Consider the following 23,201-nt stretch of genomic DNA (forward strand, 5'->3'; position numbering starts at 1 on the left):
ACAAATGCACCTTTATTAGGGGCCAAAACAGTAAATGCGATAGTGGGGGTCAGAAATGAGATAAAAGGATAAAGAGAGAGAGAGAAAAGAGGGGGATGGGAATAGCTACCAACACAGGCGAGATCCTCACTGGTCCGGACGATGGGGATCCATCTGGTTGTGTCAGGGAAGTCTTCGAAGTTCTGGTCAACTCAGGGGTTCAGTTATACACCACGGAGGAAAAAAGGGGGGAACATGCAGGACAATGAAAGTCTGTTGCAATTGCTGCAGGGGAACAAGTGACTCCACTGAAACCACCGAAGCAGGACAAACACAATGAAGAATAAGTCCATTGGAATTACTGAAGAAGAACAAGTCATGTCATTAGTGGTTTCCCCACTCCCTGTGGGAGGGGTCTCAGTCTCAGTCCTTAGAAAGAGGGTTTTCCATCTCTGTCCATCTGTCACAGTGGTAACGGGGCAGATGAGAGGTCTTCAGTGAGAGACCACTAGGGTCACCCCAAAAGTTCATTCGGCTTCAGGAGGAGAGTGGGCAAAGATACACCAGGCCGTTCCTTGCTGTGTTCATGCCAGTTCCTTGCCGATTCCTTGCCAAATCCTTGCCAGGCCTTGTTCGGAACAGCTAACGTAACGGTGCAGCAACTGCACCTGCACTGCCGCTCTCTCCAAGCCAGTACTGTAGTGGGGAAGGGGGTTTCTCCTTGTGGCAATCGGTAGGCAAAAGTGGGGGCTTCAGATGGCCTCTTACACTTGGTCTGAATCAATCCTGTTCACCATCCCATATCGGGGAATGATTGATCTAGAAGTGTTTTACTCACAACATTGGCATTGGCTTTAACCGTGGGTACCGCCTCTACCCAATGAGTCAGGTCACCTACTATCACTAGCAAAAACTTCCACCGTTGTACCTGGGGAAGCTCGGTAAAGTCTACTTGGATGTTTTGAAAGGGCTGTAAGGCTAGTTCTCGCCCTCCCCTGGTGTTTTCCTCATGACCTTCTCATTTACTTGTTGGCATATCACACACCTTTCAATTACCTGCTTAGCTATCCCAAAAATTCCTATGCAGGCCCAGTCCCTCAGAAATTGATCACCTAGCGCTTGTGTACCCCAGTGTGTTGTTCCATGTATGCCTTCGAGCATTTTCCTGGCAAGGGGTTTATTCAACATTTGCCTCCCATCTGCTAATCCCCACTTCCCTTTGTTATCTTTCTTGGCTCCTGTTTTGAGGAATTCTTTCTCTTCTGTCTCACTGAATACTGGGACTTCTTCCATTTCTCTCAAAAGGGTTAATGCTATCATTAGTTTTCCTGTCCCTGATTCGGCTGAATTCTTAGCATCTAAATCTGCTAAATGGTTCCCTCATGCTTCTTGAGTCACACCTTTTTTATGTCCTTTAACATATACTGCTGCCACTTCTTCTGGTAATTGTAATGTTTCTAACACTTCTAAAATAAGTTTTTAGTTCCTTTCCCCTTGAATTTAATAGCCCACTCTCTTCCCAAATTTTTCCAAAGGTATGCACTACTCCAAAAGCATATTTTGAGTCTGTATATATTGTTTCTCTTTTCTGTGTGAATATTTCCAGAGCTCACTTTAGAGCATACAACTCACATGCTTGGGCTGACCAGTTGGAAGGTAACTTTCCTTTTTCTAGGGCCAGTAACTCTTCATCTGCTATAGCCCACCCCAATACCCTGTGCCCTGGATTACCCGTGAAAATCCATCGATGTACAATCGTTTCCCACCTTGGAGTGGTTGATCTGTTAGCTCCTCTCTTACTTTAGTTTGATAGTTTATAACTTCTAAGCAATTATATATTAATTCCTCACCTGGTTTTCCATCTAAAACTGGGTACGGTTGAGTTGGTTACTCACGACTAGCTCTAAACCATTATCTATTAAGATGGCTTCATATTTTAGTACTTGGGAATCAGTGAGCCATTTCTCAGCCTTTTAGCTGAGGATACTCCTTACTGAGTGTGGGGTATATATTTTCAGTTTTCCCCCAAAGGTTAATTTTTTACTTTCTTCTACGAGTGGGGCGCTCGCTGCCACTGCCTGAATGGAGGTTGGCCACCCCCAGCTGACAGGGTCTTGCAGTTTTGATAAACAGGCCACTGGTTTCCTGGATCCTCCCCGGTCCTGGGCTAACCCTCCATGTGCTGCCCCTTTTTCTATATCCACAAACAGATAGAAGGGTTTGTCTAAGGCAGGAAGACTCAGTGCTGCTGCACTGACTAATATTTGCTTTAAAGCTTCAAAATTTGCTTGTCATCTTCTTCCCACCTAATCTCTTCCTCTACTAACTTTTCAAACAAGAACCTGATGGCCTGCGTGTATCCTTCAATCCATAGCCTGCAATATCCCAACAGGCCTAAAAACCTTCTGACTTCTCTCTTAGTTTTTGGTCATGGGAGTGAGGCTATCCCTGCAATTCTCTCAGGGTTCAGCTGCTGGCTCCCTTGACAAATCTCACGTCCTAGGCATTTTACTTCCCTCCCTACAGATTTGAGTTTCCCTTTTGATACTCAAAGTCCTTGGTCCACCCAAAAATTTGCCAGTGCTGTGGTGGATTCTCGAACTTTGAGATACCTTGAGAGGAGCCCAGTGTTCCTTGCTCCCCTGTGCTGACACGTGAGTGTTTGTCTGGTTTTGGGATGGCCCTGGCTGTGTGAGGGGTGCTACGTGGACACGAGACAGCCGGTCCTGTCCTGCTGGGTCCCAGCAGTGCCTCACAGCAGTCCTCCATCCACGTCAGGATGCTGGCCAAGAGAGGTCCTGGAAGCTGAGGCAGCTGATTTTAAGCTTGTGCAGGTGCCTACAGGCCAAGGCCAACGGTGTTCCCTCAGGATACAGCAGTCCTGAGGGGTCTCCCTCATTCAAACAAATCGGCAGACAAATGCATTGTCAGCCAAAAGCCCTTTTATTGACCTGGCAGGAGGGCAGGGGTCTGCAGCCCACTAAAGTGTTTCTCAGCCACATATAAATTTCAGTGGGTTGATGTAGGAGTTGTATCAAAATCACCATCCATCTTTACACTGCTGAGGTGATTCCATAGGCAGGCGGTTGGAAATACATTGTGTCAGATTCCCATACTTGAAGCTGATGTCCAGGCCCTGGCCAGGAGCGGTCTCGATGCCCCAAAGCAGCACAAAGTCTTCCTCAGGGCTTCCCTGCACAGGGCTGATTCCACACTTGCCCTTAGTTCTTCTGGTAGACTGTGTCTAAAGCTTTTTGTCAGGTCACTCTCATGTCAAGTTAGGCCTGCCAGGTTTTTGTTATGCTAACTGGTGCTAAGTACTTAGGCATGTCTGTGCTAATTACTTGTTTACTCATGTGAATTGCTTGTGCTTACTTATGTCAAACCAAGGCCTTGTTCCATCCCCAAAGGTGCCTGAGGCCACCCGCTCCTTGTGGCACCAGTTGCTTTCCTGTGGAATGTTCTACCTCCCCGAGGGTAAAGAGGGAGCTGCAGAAAGAGCTTGCCAGGCTGCTCTCCATCCTTTCCCAGCACTCCTGGTGAAGTGGAGAAGTCCGAGCTGAGCGCAAAGGTGCAAATGGAACAGCCGTGCACAGGAAGGCTCGGTGGGAAGGATGATCCAGGATCCATAGGCCTGGCAGCCTGAGCGTGCTCCAGGGGAAGGCCTTGGAGCAGATCCTCCTGAGTGCCATCCCACGGCACCTGCAGGGAACCAGGGCGTCTGCTGGAGGGTGGGAAAGCTCTGCGGAGGGATGGGGACAGCTGGGGCTCCTGGCGGGGTGTTGAGGGCTTCTGTGCGGGAGTTTGGGGGGCTGGTGTTGGTGGGGTGTTGGAGAAGGAGTTGTCTGAAAGGTGAGAGGTCTAGGCTGGAATTTGAGTCAGTTTGAAGGCAGCATCTGTGCTTTGGCACAGCTTTGGTTAGGGAGGGCAGAAGGAATATCTGTGAATTTTCCTCTTCATGGTCCTGCTTCTCCTGCAGGGAACAAGAGGGCAGAGCTGTACTTTACTGGCCACTCAGATATCTGTACCAGTGGGAGGATTCGCCCTTTTACCATGTACTCAATTCTTTGAGCTACTTTTCTAACACTGAGTGGACTTTGATTTCTTGAGAGCTTTTATTCCTTAAGAGAATGAGGGTATTATCATCCGTTCATAGAAAACCAAAGAATGGCCCGTGTTTTTTTCCTTTTTTTCTGTAGTGTTATGTTCTGTAAAGTGACCCTCAGTGGATGAGGTTAAGGCAAATGAGTTGCTGCTTTGAGATGGGAAGCAAAATTCCAAATCTTCACCTCCTCAGGCCATCCCTATTCATTTGGGAAGTTTGCAACTCTTTGGAACTACTTGAGTTGAGCAATGGGAAATAAAGCTTTCCTGAATTGAGGATTCTTACTTGCCAGATTCTTCTGTGCCTTCGCAGCTAAGGTGTTTTTGTGCTGAAGGCAATAACTTCAATGAGAAAATAATTTCAGCATGGAGTAAGAACTTCTGACAGAGACCAAGTGTTGCCAGCGTTGCTCCAGGTGCTCCTGCCAACAGCCCCTGCAGGCAGGAGCGCAGCCCCCAGTGCACGTGGGCTTTGGCTCCCTCTGGCACAGGAGCCCCCCACGGGCACAGGTCTCTGGGGCAGGAGACGGGCACCGGCGCTGCCAGGGCTCGGGGGGTGGCAGGTCTGCTTGGGCAGGGACCCTGCCACACCTGCTGATGTCAGCGCTCCCCGGGCCCCTGGGGTCAGAGCAGCATTCGTGCCCTGGCCCACACGTTCCTTGTCTGTGTCACACCCGCGGGTTTAGGATGGTCACCAGCCGAGTCGTGTCCCAAGGAGGCTGTGCCAGCTTCTGTGAAGGCCCCGTGCCCTTCCCAGCACGGCTGCGTTGGCAGCCCTGGGGGCTCCTTCTGCTGCCCTGAGCCTGCAGAGCAGGGCAGCGTTTGCTGATGGTTTCAGCCATTCCCAAAGATCCTGTCGGGCTGTCTTAGACACTTGGGGTGAGGGATTCCTTCCAACCTGAACTACTTTGGGTGGGCTGGGGGTGGACCCAGGGCAGGGGGCAGTGTGTGCAGGGGCCCTTTGTGACACGGTGCAGCACGGTCACCGTGGCATGGAACGGGACAGCGTGTCCAAGGGCCCTTTGTGACACGGGGTGACATAGGAGCTGGCGGTGACAAGACCACGCCACAGTGCTCGGAGCACGCAACGGGACAGGACGGGACAAAGCGGTGCCATGAGGAGCCCCGCACAGCGCACTCGTTCGTGTCTGACCCAGAGCTTTTCTGACGCGTTATTCCTGCAGCTGACCTCGAGGCCTGACCACAGGACGTGGTGACCCGTGGCCTTCCGGAGGCTGCTCTCCTGCAGGTGTCCTCGAGGGCAGACCTTGGGACTTGTTGCCCCAGAGGCATCTCCCATCCCTGCCACCGGTGCCCTCGAGGCCAGACCACAATCCTCGACAGGAGTCTCCTGTCCTTGTGACAGGAGCCCTCGAGACCAGATTGCAGGACTTGATGTCCTGTAGCCTTCCTGAGGCTTCTCTCTTGAAGGTGCCTTCCAGGCACGACTGCAGGCCTTGCTGACTCGGAGCTTTTCCGAGGCATCTCTCCTGCAAGTTGTCACAAATCCGATCACTGAAATGGAGCAGAGACCCACGAGAGTGCCCAAGCTGGCCTGGGTGGAGGAGAGGAAGAAGGCCCTGGAGCTGGCCCAGCACAGGAGACTGAAGAGGTGGTGCAGTTCAAGCCTCAGCAGGAGGGTGAGTGGCAGAGCTGGGCTGCTGGGCTGGTGGCTGCAGCCAGCTTGGCCACATCCCATCCCATGGCATCCCATGGCATCCCATCCAATCCCAGCCCATCCCAGCCCATCCCCTGGGCACTTGCCCATGGACAGGACTAAAGAGGGGCTGGGCAGACACCCCACAGTGCCCGTGCTCCATCCCCTGGGGCATCCCAGGGCTGTCCCTGCCTGGGGAGCGCAGGGCTGGGCTGTGTTCTCCGGCCTCTCCCGCAGCCCCTCAGCTCAGGCTGCGCTCGCTCTTTGCCAGGTGCAGCTGTGCAGCGCACACAAGAGCAGGAACACACCCGTGGCCTCTTCCACAGAACAGCGCAGGTACCTGCCGCCATCCCCAGCTGGGCTGGGCCTGCTGTCACCGCTCCGCCGAGCACCACGCTTGGAGCATCCCTGGCTTCCTGCCTTTCTTCTACAGCTGGTTTTCAAATTCATCAAAAGGATTCGGGAGGAAGAGACCAGCACCATGGGCACAGGGCTCAGAGCATATTTGCACATCTTCAAAACCAAGACCTGTGCTGCCCTGCTGGATATGCTCGTAGAGGAGGGGTTTTGCAATCCAAAGCAAGTAAGCAGCCTGTGGCCATGGTTTGATCCTCCCAGGAATTGCTTGGCCTCCTAAGCCATGCCTACTGGTCACTGGAAGCCTTTGAGGCCATGGCAGTGTGGTGGAAGGGAAGCACTTCTCTGGGGAAGCTGGGGACATTCCTCCCTCTGGCAGCTTTCCAAGTCTCCCCCTGCCTTCTCCAGGTGCCTGCCATGGTGAGGTACATCCACCAGTGGCTCATGGCCAGTCAGTTTGCTGAGCACAGGCTGGACAGGGCCCTGCTGGATCTCACCGAAGAACAGCCTGCTGATGTAGTAATGTGTCCTGGTTTCGGGCAAATTTGGGAGAAAACCTTCAGAAGGAGCCCCCAGAAAGCAAACCCCCACAGCCTCACCCCCACCTGGCTCGGGAAGAATTTCCTCAGAGAGTAGTGGAAACAACCTTTTTATTGAGCAGGCAAAGCACTCCCCAGCACAAAAAAATGAACAACACCAGATGACAAAAACTCTTTCACCACACTGAAGAGGTGACAAATTCAGAAAGTCTCTCCTGGGAGTGGTTGCCCAGTTATCGGTCTCCGGCACTGGGGGTGGCTGCTGCAGGTCACAAAATGCTGGCTCTCAGTGTTTCTTGGTGTTTCCCAGGTCCCAGTCCTGAGCAGGTTGGGATGGTATTCAGGAAAGGTAAAGGAAAAAAAACAGTCCAGGGAAAAAATTGGATTGCCTAGCTAAACTAACTAATAAGCAAAAGCAAGGGCAAAAGCAAAAAGCAGGAGCAAGAGCAAAGCGAAAGCAAGCAAGCCAGCAAGCAAGCAAGAGAGCCAGCAAGCCCTAGCCTCTCTCCTAGACACAAACTGTGAGGGAAGGTGAGCTGGCTGATAACAAGACAAAACAAACCTTCATTTTTCGGAGCCAGTCCCGAAAGCACAGAACATAACATCAAGCATAAACAGAACACACGATTGGGGATACAAGCACCATAATGTCACCCTAGGACATTCCACCCCTTATCTCCGAATCGTCAACATAACTACCAAACGTCATGTAAAAACTTCATCAAGTAAAAACTTCCATCTTTCACTTACTCAGACACATTTCCTTCCATCTCACTTGCTCAAACCTTTGACACACATTTCCTTCTATATCTCTTGCTCAAACCTTCAACACTTACACATTTCCTTCTGTCTCATGTCGGTGTGGTTTAATGTACAGACAGTGGCAGTAACATCCAACAAACAGTGATATTTGCATATGAGCCTCACCCCACAATCAGACCTCCCTGAGGTACACATTGTGTTCTTCCATATTTCTGCATTATTCACCATGTACAACCTGGTCCCTGAGCAAAGACAATCCCACAAATGGGTTTGTCAGTACTCGAGGCAGAGTTGATCCACACTGTCTTCCCTAACAAACCTCTGATATGTGCCACTGGGACTTTATCTCCGTCTACTATATTCAGGGACTCAGACTGGGCAGGGCCTGCTCCACTGGTGGAACCTCGGGTGTTAACTAACCAGGTGGCCTTTGCTAAATGCTGCTCCCAGTTTTTGAAAGATCCCCCACCCAATGCTTTCAGGGTGGTTTTTAACAGTCCATTGTACCTCTCCACTTTGCCTGCAGCTGGTGCATGGTAGGGGATATGGTGCACCCACTCAATGCCATGTTCCCTAGCCCAGGTGTTCATAAGACTGCTCTTGAAATGAGTCCCGTTATCAGACTCAATCTTCTAAGGGGTACCATGCCTCCAAAGGACCTGCTTTTCAAGGCCCAGGATGATGTTACGGGCTGTAGCATGAGGCACAGGGGAGGTCTCCAACCATCCCGTGGTGGCTTCTGCCATTGTGAGCACGTAGCGCTCGCCTTGGAGTGTCTGGGGCAGTGTGATGTAGTCAGTCTGCCAGGCCCCCCCATACCTGTACTTGGACCACTGCCCACCATACCACAGGGGCTTCACTCACTTGACCTGCTTGATGGCAGCACACGTCTCACGGTCATGGATAACCTGAGAAACACTGTCCATGGTTAAATCCACCCCTCGGTCTCGTGCCAAATTAAAAGTGGCATCTCTGCCCCGATGGCCTGAGGCATCATGGGCCCATTGTGCTAGGAGCAACTCTCCCTTGTGTTCCCAATTCAGGTCTATCTTTGACACCCCTATCTTTGCAGCCTGATCTACCTGCTGATTGTTTTGCTGCTCTTCATTAGCTCTACTTTTGGGGACATGGGCATCTATGTGGCGAACCTTCACAGGTAGTTTCTCTACCCAGGTAGCAATGTCTTTCCATTCTTCAGCAGCCCAGGTTGGTTTTCCTCTACGCTGCCAGTTAGCCTCTTTGCATCTCTGTAGCTATCCCCACAGAGCATTGGTTACCATCTATGAATCAGTGTAGAGGTAGAGCTTTTGCCACTTCTCTCTTTCTGCAATGTCTAGGGCCAGTTGAATGGCTTTGAGTTCAGCAAGTTGACTTGATCCACCTTCTCCTTCAGTGGCCTCTGCGACCCATCATGTGGGGCTCCAAAGAGCTGCTTTCCACTTCTGATTCTGCCCTACGATGCCACGGGAACCGTCAGTGAAAACAGCGTAGAGTGTTTCCTCTGCTGGCGGTTGTATGGTGGAGCTTCTTCAGCCCATTTCACTGGTTCTTGTTCTTCATCTGTGACACCAAAACTTTCACCTTGGGGCCAATTTGTAATTGCTTCCAAAATCCCAGGGTGATTCAGTTTACCAATATGGGCGTGCTGCGTGATGAGAGAAATCCACTTGCTCCATGTAGCACTGGTGGCATGGTGGGTGAAGGGAACCTTTCCTCTGAACATCCACCCCAGCACCGGTAGTCGGGGTGCAGGAGGAGTTGTGCTTCTGTACCAATCACCTCTGAGGCGGCTTGGACTCCTTCGTAGGTGGCCAAGATTTCCTTCTCTGTAGGGGTGTAGTTGGCTTCAGACCCTCTGTAGCTCCGACTCCAAAATCCTAGTGGTCGGACTCATGTCTTCCCAGGCACCTTCTGCCAAAGTCTCCAGGACAGACCATCATTCCCAGCTGCAGAGTAGAGCATGTTCTTCACCTCTGGTCCCATCCTGACCTGGCCAAGGGCTACTGCCTGAGCATTCTCCTGCTTGATCTGGGTGAAAGCTTGTTGCTGTTCAGGGCCCCAGAGGAAATCGTTCTTCTTGCAGGTGACCAGGTAGGGAGGGCTCACAATCTGGCTGTACTCAGGAATGTGCATTCTCCAAAAACCTATGGCACCTAGGAAAGCTCATGTTTCCTTCTTGCTGGTTGGTGGAGACATCGCAGTGATCCTTTTGGTGACCTCAGTGGGAATCTGACACAATCCGTCTTGCAACTTTACCCCCAGGAACTGGATCTCTCAGGCAAGTCCCTTGACTTTGCTCGTCTTGATGGCAAAGCCAGCTTCCAGCAGAATCTGGATGATCCTCTCTCCTTTCTCAAATACTTCCATTGCCGTGTTCCCCCACACAATGATGCCATTGATGTACTGCAGGTGTTCTGGAGCTTCACCCTTTTCCAGTGCAGCCTGGATCAGTCCATGGCAGATGGTGGGGCTGTGCTTCCACCCCTGGGGCAGTCGGTTCCAGGTGTACTGCACGCCCCTCCAGGTGAAAGCAAACTGAGGCCTGCATTCTGCTGCCAGAGGAATGGAGAAAAATGTGTTAGCAATGTCAATAGTGGCGTACCACTTTGCTGCCTTGGACTCCAGCTCGTACTGGAGTTCCAGCATGTCTGGCACAGCAGCGTTCAGTGGTGGAGTCACTTCATTCAATGCATGGCAGTCCACTGTCAATCTCCATTCTCCTTCAGATTAACGCACAGGCCAGATGGGACTGTTGAAGGGTGAGTGGGTTTTGCTGACCACTTCTTGGCTCTCCAGCTCTCAAATCATCTTATGGATGGGAACCACAGCATCTCGAGTTGTTCTGTACTGTTGGCGATGCACTGTTGAAGTGGCAATTGGTACCTTTGCTCTTCTCCCTTCAGAAGTCCTACTGTACTTGGATTCTTGGACAGTCCAAGCAAGGTGTTCAATTGCTGGACGCCCTCTGTCACTGCAGCTGCTATCCCAAATGCCCACCTCAGTCCTTTTGGGTCTTTAAAATACCACCTTTGGAGGTAATCTATGCCCAAAATGCATGGGGCCTCTGGGCCAGTCCCAATAGGGTGTTTTTTCCACTCATTTCCAGTCAGGCTCACCTCAGCTTCCACTAAGGTAAAGTCCTGTGATCCCCCTGTCACGCCAGCAATGGAGACAGGTTCTGCCCCCACGTGTCTCAATGGGACTAATGTGCATTGTGCACCAGTATCGACCAAAGCCTTCTAGTCTTGTGGTTCTGATGTGCCAGGCCAACGAATCCACACTGTCCAGAAAACACAGTTTTCCCTTGCCTCTACCTGGCTAGAGGCAGGGCCCCTCTAAGCTTGGTTATCCTTCTTTCATTGGGCATATGTCTTAGAGCTTCCTTCAAGGGGATCGGACATGTCATCATCATCATCATTCACATCATACCTGGCAGCTTGGCTATGGGCAACTGGAGCTGCTTTCCTTTTGGTGGAACTTCCTCTCTGAGTCTTGCCTTCCTTCAATTCACGCACCCATAATGCCAGAACAGCAGTAGATTTTCCGTCCCATCTCCTCATGTTTTCTCCGCAATCACTCAGGAAGAACCACAGCTCAGCTCGTGGGGTGTACCTTCTCTCCCCATCTGGGGAACGTCTGCGTTGGATACCAGGGCCTCTAATTTGTACTGCCGACATTTGGAGAAGGTCCTCTTTAATCTCCTCCCTGAGTTTCTTGTGATTCTCCTCTATCTTGTCTTCTAATTTCTGCAGATGTGTTTCCACCGCTGCAATTCTGGCGTCTGTTCGGCCATGCACAGCATCTGCATATGCCCGGAGCTTCTTCACCATATTGAGCACGGTCTCATCCTTCTCATCCCACTTCATTATTGCTAAAGCAGAAGCGTATTCATGTGGCCCAAGCCGTACAAGTTTTCGCCACATCACAGACGTACATGGTACCATGTCTGGATTCCTAGTTGTTGTGTCATCTGAGAAGATAATCTCTGCCACTGCCATTTCTCTCAGGCGTTGGATCCCTTGTTCTATAGCCTTCCACTGGGTCTGCTGCATATAAAGATCATCTGCACACAGGTATCTTTGTGCTACACTTTCCAGGAGCCGTGCACAGAGGCTGTGAGGGTTAGCCCCCCTCATCATTCCTTGGTCGATGACAGGATCATGTGACAGGGATCCCAAATGCCTCGCTTCAGTGCCATCCAGAATTGTAGCTTCTCCTGCAGCATCCCAAAGATGGACCAACCAACTAATTTTAGACTCATCAGGTTGTCGAATGTAATCCTTTCTTAGGCCACGGAGGTTCTTTAGGGAAAAGGACTCAATATTGGCTTCTGATCTTGTTTCTTTGACTCCTGATTTTATGTCAGGAGGTGTTGAGGGTCCATCTTCTGCATCATAATCATCATCGTCATCCACCGATCGATCAGTCTTGTCTGTGCACTTTCCATTTCTCGTGCTGGTAGCAACAGCCACTGATTGAGGCTTACAGTCTGGTTTAGCTGCTGGCCTCGAGCCTGGGCTGTTGGCTGCAGCCTGAGTGACTAGGATCGCTGCTGATTTATCTCCCTGCCCCCCTTCCTCTGTCTGCTGCCCTACAGGACCTAGCAGAGTGCGGTAAGCATATGCCAGGGCCCAGCTCACTGCAATGATCTTTTTCTCCTTAGAGGTATCATGGCACTTCTCTTTCAGGTACTTTGCCACCTCAGCTGGGTTCTGAATTTGTTCACATGGAAAGTCCCAGACTATAGGGTCAGAAAACTCCTTTATGATTTGGCCCATTTCCCACACCACTCAGGATTTCTCACACCTGGGTCTACTCCTGGGTCAGGGGTCTCATCAGCCCTTCTAGAAATCTCAGCCCTCATTCTAGAGAAGCCGCAGACTGTGCAGCGAAAGCTTACCAAAATAAATACCAAAAAGATGGTCTCTTTAACATTCAGGGGAAACTGAACATTCTCCAATAGGGATATAACAGATTCAGAGGAGAAGAAGGAAAGCAAAGGCTAAAAAGCCTCATCTCCTGCTTCTCCTCTAACAAACTGGGTGCACAACCATAACCATGAACCAAACATTCCTGGAACAGACTCCAGCACCTTTATAAACCTCCTGCCAGCCATTACAACCAAGCCCAGCCCAATGGATATCCTGGTCAGTGCCCCTCTACTGCAAAAACTACGTATTAGGGACAATACCAGAGCTATTTCTGGATAAGAAAATAAACCTAGGGACCATAGAGGTATTAAGACCTCAAAAAACCCTAGGGACCAGAAACACATGCAGGCCTGCACCCCAAGAGACATTATGATTTGAAACAACAAAGCCAGTAACTGCTCTATACCAGCCCAGAGTAATTGCAAGCAAAATATGATTAGAACAAGGTTTTTTCCACTCTCTCGAGCCACGAGTTGGGCACCAAAATATTTGTCCTAGTTTAGGGCAAATTTGGGAGAAGACCTCTGGAAGGAGCCCCCAGAAAGCAAATCTCCCCACAGCCCCTCACCCACCTGGTTCAGAAAGAATTTCCTGGGAGAGAAGTGGAAAAAAATCCTGTTTATTTAACAAGCAAAACACTCCCCAATACAAAAACAACACCAGATGACAAAACTCTTTCACCGTTCTGAAGAGATGACAAATTCAGAAAGTCTCTCTGGGAGTGGTCACCCAGCTATCAGTCTCCAGTGCTGGGGATGGCTGCTGCAGGTCACAAAATGCAGGCTCTCGGTGTTTCTTGGTGTTTCCCAGGTTCCAGTCCAGAGCAGGATGGGATGGTATTCAGGAAAGGGAAAGGAAAAAAAAACAGTCCAGGGTAAAAATTGGATTGCCTAGCTAAACTAACTAATAAGCAAAAGCAAAAAGCAGGAGTGAGAGCAAAGCAAAGCAAGCAAGCCAGCAAGCAAGCCAGCAAGCCAGCCTCCCCTAGACACAGACCATGGTGGGGAGTTGAGCCGGCTGATAACAAGACAAAACAAACCTTCACTTTCAGAGTCAGTCCTGAAGGCACAGAACATAATATCAAACATAAACAGAACACACGACTGGGGATACAAGCACCATAATGTCACCCTAGGACACTAACCGAGGGAATTCCACTAAAGTGAAGATAGTCTCAACCTCCCATGACCGAGCAGCTGGGTATGATCTGTCGGATCCCCTTGAAGATACCTCTACCATGAATGCCCAGGAAAGAAATAATAACCAGGGTTAGAGGGGCCCTGCCTCTAGCCAAGGAGAGGCACGGGAAAACTGGATCTTCTGGACAGTGTGGATCCAATGGCCTGGCATATCAGAGCCACAAAAATAGGATGCCTTAGTTGACACTGGTGCACAGTGGACCCTGATACCATCGGGACATGTGAGGGCAGAACCTGTTTCCATTGCTGGGGTGACGGGGGGATCACAGCAATTGGCCCTGTTGGGAGCCGAGGTGAGCCTGACTGGGAAGGAGTGGCAGAAACATCCTATTGTGAGCAGCCCAGAGGCCCTGGGTATTCTGGGCATAGACTTCCTCCAGAATGGCAATTACAAAGAACCAAAGGGACTCAGGTGGGCTTTTGGCATAGCTGCGGTAGAGGCAGAGGACATTAGGCAATTGAACACCTTGACTGGACTGTCTGAGAATCCAACTGCAGTAGGATTCCTGAGGGTGGAAGAGCAACAAGTACCAATTGCCACCTCAACAGTGCAGTGCTGGCAGTATCGGATGAATCGAGGTGCCGTGATCCCCATCCACAGAATGATCCGTGAGCTGGAGAGCCAAGGGATGGTCAGCAAAACCCACTCACCCTTCAACAGCCCCATCTGGCCTGTGCACAAGTCTCAATGGAGATTGACTGTGGACTATGGTGCCTTGAATGAAGTGACTCCACCGCTGAACGCTGCTGTACCGGACATGCTGGAACTCCAGCACGAGCTGGAGTCCAAGGCAGCAAAGTGGTACGCCACTGCTGACATTTGCTAACACGTTTTTCTCCATTCCTCTGGCAGCAGAATGCAGGCCTCAGTTTGCTTTCACCTGGAGGGGCGTGCAGTACACCTGGAACCGACTGCCCCAGGGGTGGAAGCACAGCCCCACCATCTGCCATGGACTGATCCAGGCTGCACTGGAAAAGGGTGAAGCTCCAGAACACCTGCAGTACATCAATGGCATCATTGTGTGGGGGAACACGGCAATGGAAGTACTTGAGAAAGGAGAGAGGATCATCCAGATTCTGCTGGAAGCTGGCTTTGCCATCAAGACGAGCAAAGTCAAGGGACTTGCCTGAGAGATCCAGTTCCTGGGGGTAAAGTTGCAAGACGGATTGTGTCAGATTCCCACTGAGGTCACCAAAAGGATCACTGCGATGTCTCCACCAACCAGCAAGAAGGAAACAGGAGCTTTCCTAGGTGCCATAGGTTTTTGGAGAATGCACATTCCCGAGTACAGCCAGATTGTGAGCCCTCTTTACCTGGTTACCTGCAAGAAGAACGATAATTCCTCTGGGGCCCTGAGCAGCAACAAGCTTTCGCCCAGCTCAAGCAGGAGATTGCTCAGGCAGTAGCCCTTGGCCCAGTCAGGATGGGACCAGAGATGAAGAATGTGTTCTACTCTGCAGCTGGGAACAATGGCTTGTCCTGGAGCCTTTGGCAGAAGGTGCCTGGGGAGACTTGAGGCCGACCACTGGGATTCTGCAGCTGAAATTACAGAGGGTCTGAAGCCAACTGCACTCCCACAGAGAAGGAAATCCTGGCTGCCTATGAAGGAGTTCAAGCTGCCTCCGAGGTGATTGCCACAGAAACACAACTCCTCTTGGCACCCTGACTGACGGCACTGGGGTGGATGTTTAAAGGAAAGGTTCCCACTAACCTCCATGACACTGCTGCCACATGGAGCAAATGGATTACTCTCATCATGCAGCACACCCATATTGGAAACCTGAATCGCCCTGGGATTTTGGAGATAATTACAAACTGGCTGCTGGTGAGAACTTTGGTTTCACTGATGGAGAGCAGCAGGAACAAGTGACAAGTGCTAAAGAAGGGGCACCATGCAACCAGCTACCATCAGAGGAAACTCGATACGCTGTTTTCACTGACGGTTCCTGTGGCATCATAGGGATGAACTGGAAGTGGAAAGCAGACGTATGGAGCCCCACACAACACGTAGCACAAGCTACTGAAGGAGAAGGTGGATCAAGTCAACTTGCTGACCTCAAGGCCGTTCAGCTGGCCCTGGACATTGCTGAGAGAGAGAGAAGTGACCAAAGCTCGACCTTTATATGGATTCTTGGATGGTAGCCAGTGCTCTGTGGGACTGGCTGGAAAGGTGGAAAAAGGCCAACTGGCAGCGTAGAGGAAAACCAGTCTGGGCTACTGATGTGTGGAAAGACATTGCCTCTTGGGTAGAAAAAGTGTCTGTGAAAGTCTGTCATGTAGATGCCCATGTCCCCAAGAGTCGGGCTAATGAGGAACACCGAAACAACGAGCAGGTAGATCAGGCTGCAATGATAGAGGTGTCAAAGATAGACTTGGATTGGCAACATAAGGGGGAGTTGTTCCTAGCTCAATGGGCCCATGATGCCTCAGGTCATCAGGGCAGAGATGCCACCTACAAGTTGGCATGAGACCAAGCGGTGGATTTAACCATGGACAGTATTTCTCAGGTTATCCATGACTGTGAGACGTGTGCTGAGATCAAGCAGGCCAAGCGAGTGAAGCCCCTGTTGTTGCGGTGTGTCTCCTCCCTCCCAAAGGTAACCCTCTCCCCCCGCCCCAACCCCCATGAGCCCTGGCTGTGAGACAGGGGGTCCAGGGGGTCGAGTGATTGGCAGATTTGAAAGATACCCCCTGCCCCCTGTGGCTATTGGTAGACCTAAGTGCCCCTTCTCCCCTGGCACCCCTCCCCCTCGCCTTGTTGGTGGCTACCTGTCCCTGCCCCTCCCCTTACCCCCGGGTTAAAAGGACAATCCAGCCACGTGGCCGGGCCTTCTGTTGGAGCTGCCACCAGGTCCACAACTCTGTAGCTGAAATAAAGACTCTGGATCAAGCTCTAGCAGAAGTGCCTCCTTTCTTCACCATCGCCCGAAGCCTCTCCACTGAGGAATATCGCTCGCAGCCTCTGAGTAACCCAAGGGTGTCGCTGGGGAGGAAACATCCCAGCTGCCGCCATTGGACTCAGCAGCAAGGCAAGCCCGGGCAGGTCTCTGTCGGAATATTGGGAACCCCAATATTTGGCGCCCACTCGTGGGGCAAAAACTCGGCCCTGCAACCAGACGGAGACTCATCTGAGCTTCGCAAGACCACCGAGAGAGTTTCTGGCAGCTTGGCGTTCACTGGCAGGGCTTTGGACGTAGCTCTCCAGCACAGACTTGGATTAAAAAAGTCTCCTGAATGTTTTGCACCTCGGAGAAGAAAAGCTCCTTTCTGGTGAGCCAACTTCTCAGAGGAGGACAGGGTAGCTTCTCCAGCCCCGGGGAGGTCCTGTTCAGGTGAAGAGAAAACCCCGACAGACCAAGGAGCCTTCGCACCGATCTGGGTGAGTATTTCCACTCCACGGGGGGGTGGGAAGCTCAAAGGGAAATCCCTGCGGAGGGATCCCATCTTTTTCGCCCTTATTAGGGCAGGTTTAGGCTACGGAGCCCCGCAGCATCGGGAACAGCAGCACGTGTGGCTCAGCTTTGTACGGCGCGGCTTTGCCGTTTTTAAAAGCCGCGGGAAGCTTTGCTGACACGGCCAGGAGGAGCGGCGGGCTCCGCCCGTGCCTCTCTCGGCGCGAGTTTCGGCAGGGGTTGGGGCGGGGGGAGAGGGTTACCTTTGGGAGGGAGGAGACACACCGCAACACCCTGTGGTATGGTGGGCGGTGGTCCAAGTACAGGTATGGGGGGGCCTGGCAGATTGACTACATCACACTGCCCCAGACACACCAAGGTAAGCGCTACGTGCTCACAATGGCAGAAGCCACCACGGGATGGTTGGAGACCTCCCCTGTGCCTCACGCCACTGCCCAGAGCACCATCCTGGGCCTTGAAAAGTAAATCCTGTGCAGACATGGTACCCCTGAGCCCCTGAGAGGATTGAGTCAGACAATGGGACTCATTTCAAGAGCAGCCTTATCAACACCTGGGCTAGGGAACATGGCATTGAGTGGGTGCACCATATCCCCTACCATGCACCAGCTGCAGGCAAAGTGGAGAGGTACAATGGACTGTTAAAAACCACCTTGAAAGCATTGGGTGGGGGATCTTTCAAAAACTGGGAGCAGCATTTAGCAAAGGCCACCTGGTTAGTTAACACCCGAGGTTCCACCAATGGAGCAGGCCCTGCCCAGTCTGAGTCCCTGAATATAGTAGACGGAGATAAAGTCCCAGTGCCACATATCAGAGGTTTGTTAGGGAAGACAGTGTGGATCAACTCTGCCTCGAGTACTGACAAACCCATTTGTGGGATTGTTTTTGCTCAGGGACCAGGTTGTACACGGTGAATAATGCAGAAATATGGGAGAACACGATGTGTACCTCAGGGAGATCTGATTGTGGGGTGAGGCTCATATGCAAATATCACTGTTTGTTGGATGTTACTGCCACTGTCTGTACATTAAACCACACCGACATGAGACAGAAGGAAATGTGTAAGTGTTGAAGGTTTGAGCAAGAGAGATAGAAGGAAATGTGTAAGTGTCGAAGGTTTGAGCAAGTCAGATGGAAGGATGAGTAAGTGAAAGATGGAGGTTTTAACTTGATGAAGTTTTTTACATGATGTTTGGTAGTTATGTTGATGATTTGGAGATATGGGGTGGAATGTCCTAGGGTGACGTTATGCTGCTTGCATCCCCAATCGTGTGTTCTGTTTGTACCTGATATTATGTTTTATGCCTTCAGGACTGACTCTGAAAGTGAAGGTTTGTTTTGTCTTGTTATCAGCCAGCTCACCTCCCCCATGGTCTGTGTCTAGGAGAGGCTAGGTTTCCTTGCTTGCTTGCTGGCTTGCTTGCTTTTGGTTTGCCCTTGCTTTTGCTTTTGCTTATTAATTAGTTGATTTTTTTTTTAAATTGGGAGTGTTTTGCTCGTTGAAAAAACAGGGTTTTTTTCCACTTCTCTCCGAACCAGGAAGGGGAGGGGCCATGGCAGGGATTACTTTCTTGGGGCTCCTCCTGGAAGATTTCTCCCAAATTTGCCCTAAACTAGGACACCTTGGCATGTCAAGGGCTGCTTCTCATCTGCCCCTGAAGCACTGGGGCTCTGGGCTTTCCTTCCTATGGGAGAGAACTGTCCTTCTCCTCCAGGGACCCAGGGCCAAAACCTGGATTCTTTCTCCAAATTTCTTTATATGCAAAGATTGTTCCCAGATGAAATCTGCCAGGAAAGACAGGTCTGGATGCCTTGGCCACCCAGGGGCCACCTCTCATCTGCCTTTGAGACACTGGGACCATGTGCTTTTCTTTCATATGGGAAAAAAACATCCATCTCGACCAGGCACCCATGGCCAAAATTTGGCATCTGCCTCCAGAATTCCCTGTATCCAAGGATAGCTCCCAGACAAAAGCTGCCAGGGGAGACAAGTCTGGCTGGCCTTGGCTTCCTGAGGACTGGCACTCATGTGCCTCTGAAACACTGGGGCTCTGTGATTTCCTTGCTAATGAAAAGAACTCTTCTTCCTGTCCAGGTGCCCACGGCCAAAATCGAGATTCCACTTCCAAAATGCCCTGTGTCCAAGGATAGCCCTTAGATGAAAGGGGCCAGGAGAGACAGGTCTGGCTGGCTTGGCCTAAGGGTGGCCACCTTTCATCTTCTTCCAGAACACTTGGATTTTGTGCTTTTCTTTCCCATAGGAAAAAAACATCCATCCTGACTAGGCGCCCATGGCCAAAACTGGGATTCCACCTCCAAAACTCCGTACATCCAAGGATTGCTCCCCAGTGAAAGCAGCCAGGACTTAAAGGTTTGGCTTCCTTTGGCCTATAGGGAGCTGCCTCTCACCTGCCTCAAAACACTGGGGCTCGATGCTTTCCTTCCTATGGAAAAGAGCCGTCCTTCTACTCAAGGTGTCCATGGTCAAAATTAAGATTCCTCCTCCCAAATTCCATATATCCAAGGATCCCTTCATGACAAAAGATGCCAGGACAAACAGGTCTGGCTGGCTTGGCCTCCCAGGAGCCACCTCTCTCCTCTTCTGCCTTTGAAACACTTGGGCTCTGTGCTTTCCTTCCTGTGGAAAAGAACCGTCCTTCTTATCTATGCAGAAATGGCCAAAATTGGGGTTCCACCTATAAAATTCTGTATATCCAAGGATTGCTCCCAGCCAGAATCTGCCAGTACCATCCATTCTGGCTGGCCTTGGCCTCTGGTGGCTGCCCCTGCCACACTGGGGCTCGGTTCTTTCCTTCCCATGGAGATTACTGTGACACGGTGGGGACCTCATGGAACCAAGGGGATCATTGTGGCACCACTGGAGCCCATGGAACCAAGGGGCCATGGTGACACAGCGGGGCTTCATGGACCCAGAGACCATTATGACTCTGTGGGGCCTGATGGAACCATGGAGGCCATTAGGAGCCTTCAGGGCCTCGTGTAACCAAGGGGGCATTGTGACACCTCAGGGCCTCATGGAAGCAAGGGACCATTGGGACACTGTGGGGCCCCATGGAACCGAGGGAACATGGAACAGGTCTGGCTGGCTTGGCCTCCCAGGGGCTGCCTGAAAGGTCTGGCTGATGTTGGAATGCCAAGGGCTGCCTCTCATCAGCTCCTGGAGCACTGGGGCTCTGTGCTTTCCTTGCTATGGAAAAGAACTGTCCCTCTTTTCAGATGCCCATTGCCAAAATTGGTAAGCTCCCTAAAAAATTTCCTCCATGCAAAGGTATCTCTCAGAAAAACCTGCTAGCTCTGGCTGGCCTTGGCCTCCAGTGGTCACCTCTCATCTGCCCCTGAAACAGAGGGCTCTATTCCTTCCTTCCTATGGATAAAAGAAAGCCTTCTTGCCAAAGACCATAGCAAAAATTAGACTTTTGCCTCCCAGATTGTGTATATCCAAGGATTGCTCCCAGACAAATTGGCCAGGACAGACAGGTCAGGCTAGCTCTATGCTCTGGTTATTTTCTTAGACTATGAACTTAGTACCTTGAAGCATTAATGAGCCCCACTGAGTGTTGCTCCTAACAAAGCCTCTCCAGGGACTAATTACAGCAGATAATTGGAGGCCATGACTGCACAAAGCTCTCAGAGACTCCAAGGCAAAAGCCAAAGCCAAAGTGCTTTGCAAAACCTGCAGTCCCTGGGAGCATGAAGGAGCCCCCAGGGCCATTCCTGAGCAAGTCTCCCCAGGGACTCCTTCCAGCAGATCCTTGAGGCCACTGGGATGTGGGCTAGGGGGGGATGTGAGGGCAGGACAAGGGGCTGACAGTGCCCAGCCTGGCTGGGGCTGTGCCAGGAGGCCCCAGTGCCTCAGGACAAGGTGTCTCCTGACAGCCCTTGGTGGCACAGACCCTGCTGTGCCCCAGGGCACCAAGACTTGGCTTCTCTTTGTCCCCACCTGTCATCAGTGCCTCCAGTTCTCTGCTCTGCCTGGGGCCTGGGGACACTTTCTCAGTCCTGTCCCTCAGTGGGACCCATTAAAAGTCAAAGAAACTTTGGAGTTGGATTCTGACTTGGAGCTCTGGAGAGGTTTCTGCAGCTCCCTCTCAGGGCCTGATGTTCAGGGCCTGAGCACAAAGCCCCAGAGGGTCATTAAAGTCCTTGTGCTGTGTCTGTGCTGCTGAGCTGGGCCGGGCTCCTGGCACAGAGGGTGATCCTGGCAACCAAGGAGAGCTTCAAAAGCACATTTCTCTGGATGAGCAGCTCTTCTCCCAGCCCATCAGGGCTGGGGCACTGCCTGCAGCCAGCCCGGGCACAGCACAGAGGCACAGAGAGCTTCCATCAGTCAGGGCTGGGAAGGTGCTGAGAAGTGCCTGGGGCAGAATCCCTGGCAGCCCTTGGCACAGGAACCTCTGGCTGCAGGACAATGCAGCTGCAGCTCCTGGAGTGATCTCCTACAGCTGGATCATCCCAATGCCCACAGGCCCTGTGAGTACATTCTCTGATCATCTCTTGTGCAGAGCAGCCAGGGGTGCCCAGGGCTGTCCTGCAGAGCAGGGTCCTGCAGCCCAGGGCGCTGTGCTGGGCCAGGGACTCTGCTGCCTGCCAGGGACAGCTCTCAGCCGGCCCGGGGAGCTGCTCCCAGCGCTGGAGAGAAGCTGTGGGGGGAAGGAGCCACCCTGAGCAGGGCAGGTGCTGCTGCTGAGAGCTGCTGGCTGGGGCAGGGCTGCTCCCTGCTCCAGAGTAGCCTGGGCACAGCTCTGGAGGACACTTCCCAGAGAAGGTAAACCTGGGATTGCTGTAAAGATCAGGAGCTTTCCTTAGAGTGTTTTCCATTTCCTGCTTGGAGAAGGGTGAGAAAGTTGCGGTGGTGACAAAAAGATTTCTGCTTTTTATTCATTTTTCATATATTTGTAGCTCTGTAAATTACTATTATATAGTTATAAAAATATAATCCTTACTTAACTCTATATAACTCTTAATTAACTCTATTAAACTACTGTTATGTACTTTTATAACTATAATCCTTAATTAACTCTAGTACATTTCCTAACCTTTCTCTTAGATTTTAGAAAAATTACCTGTCTAAATACATTCCTGAAATACTATATAGTCCTATGATCAGGAAGAGGACCCACAAGAAGAATATTTTTGTTTTTGAGCAGAATTTAAGCAGTCATAACAAAAACGTGCAAAAAAAAAACCCTTGGACCTACTCCAATGGGTTGAGCAAGGGGTTGTTACTGGGGCAACTGAATGTCCTACTGGATGTTCCTGTTAAATATCCTAAATAATCAACCATAATAAATTGTTGAAATCAGGGGCCAGGTATGACCCATCCCCACTGGGACACCTGGAAGCTTCCAATAAAGGTCTGTTTTTTACTTTACTGGTCTAACACTGTTTTTACTTTACTGTTCTAACTTTGTTGCAAGGTTTTTGGTTTTTTTTTTTTTTCCTCTTTTGATTATAGACAACAGGGGGATGAGAGAAGCAGAACAGGAATTGTGATCCCAGAATCACAGAACATTCTGAGTTGAAAGGGACACACAGGATCATCAGAGCAATGTTTGAACATTTACAGAGACTCCTGAACTGTGACTTTGGGTGGTCAGTCTCTCTGCTGGCAGCCTCCCAAAGGGCCTTCAGCCACTCCTCAGCCCTGGACAGCAGCAGCATCACCTTTGCAGGGCCCAGCAGGGCTCTCCTGAGCTGCCCTCGCCCAGCTGCACACAGACCCTGCCCCAGCCAGGGCCCTGCACACAGGCAGGTTTCTGTAGGGCCGGGCCGAGGGCACCCAGGGTGGGATGGGCTCTGTGAGCGCTGGCAGGGACAAGGCACCTCTCAGGAGGGAATGTCCAGGCTCAGGGAGATGCTCAGGGAAGCAGAGGGGGCTGAACAGAGCAGTGCTGGGGCAGGAGGGCACTGTTGGTGTGTGGGAGGTGCCGGGCACAGCCGGGCACGGGAACACTGTCCTGAGTGCCCGGCTGTCTCTGCCCTGCCCTCTCAGGCGCAGCACCACAACATCTTCTCCTGTTTCTGCACTCCCCTGATATTGTCAGTGTTTTCTGGTGCTCTCAGGGAGGCTCTGGCATTTGCAGCAGCTGAGTCAGGCACTGCCCTTGGCATTCCTGCCAGGCAGGGCTGCCCATGGGAATGGGGTGTCCAAGCTTCCCTGGGACCTGTGGGGCTGTGGGCAAAGCAGTCCATGGGAAAGGGGAATGAGCTGAGCCCCTCCCTGAGATCCCATCATGGGCAC

General features: G+C 51.4%; 2 pseudogenes; one reads left to right on the forward strand and one right to left on the reverse strand.

Moving 5' to 3' along the window:
* LOC137464036 (zinc finger protein 208-like) overlaps positions 1–23,201 on the reverse strand; it is a 1,110,012-nt pseudogene that overhangs the window by 556,915 nt on the left and 529,896 nt on the right.
* LOC137464035 (zinc finger protein 850-like) overlaps positions 1–23,201 on the forward strand; it is a 1,110,255-nt pseudogene that overhangs the window by 548,496 nt on the left and 538,558 nt on the right.

The sequence above is a fragment of the Anomalospiza imberbis genome, chromosome 35, assembly GCF_031753505.1.
Source record: "Anomalospiza imberbis isolate Cuckoo-Finch-1a 21T00152 chromosome 35, ASM3175350v1, whole genome shotgun sequence".
Lineage (NCBI taxonomy): Eukaryota > Metazoa > Chordata > Aves > Passeriformes > Viduidae > Anomalospiza > Anomalospiza imberbis.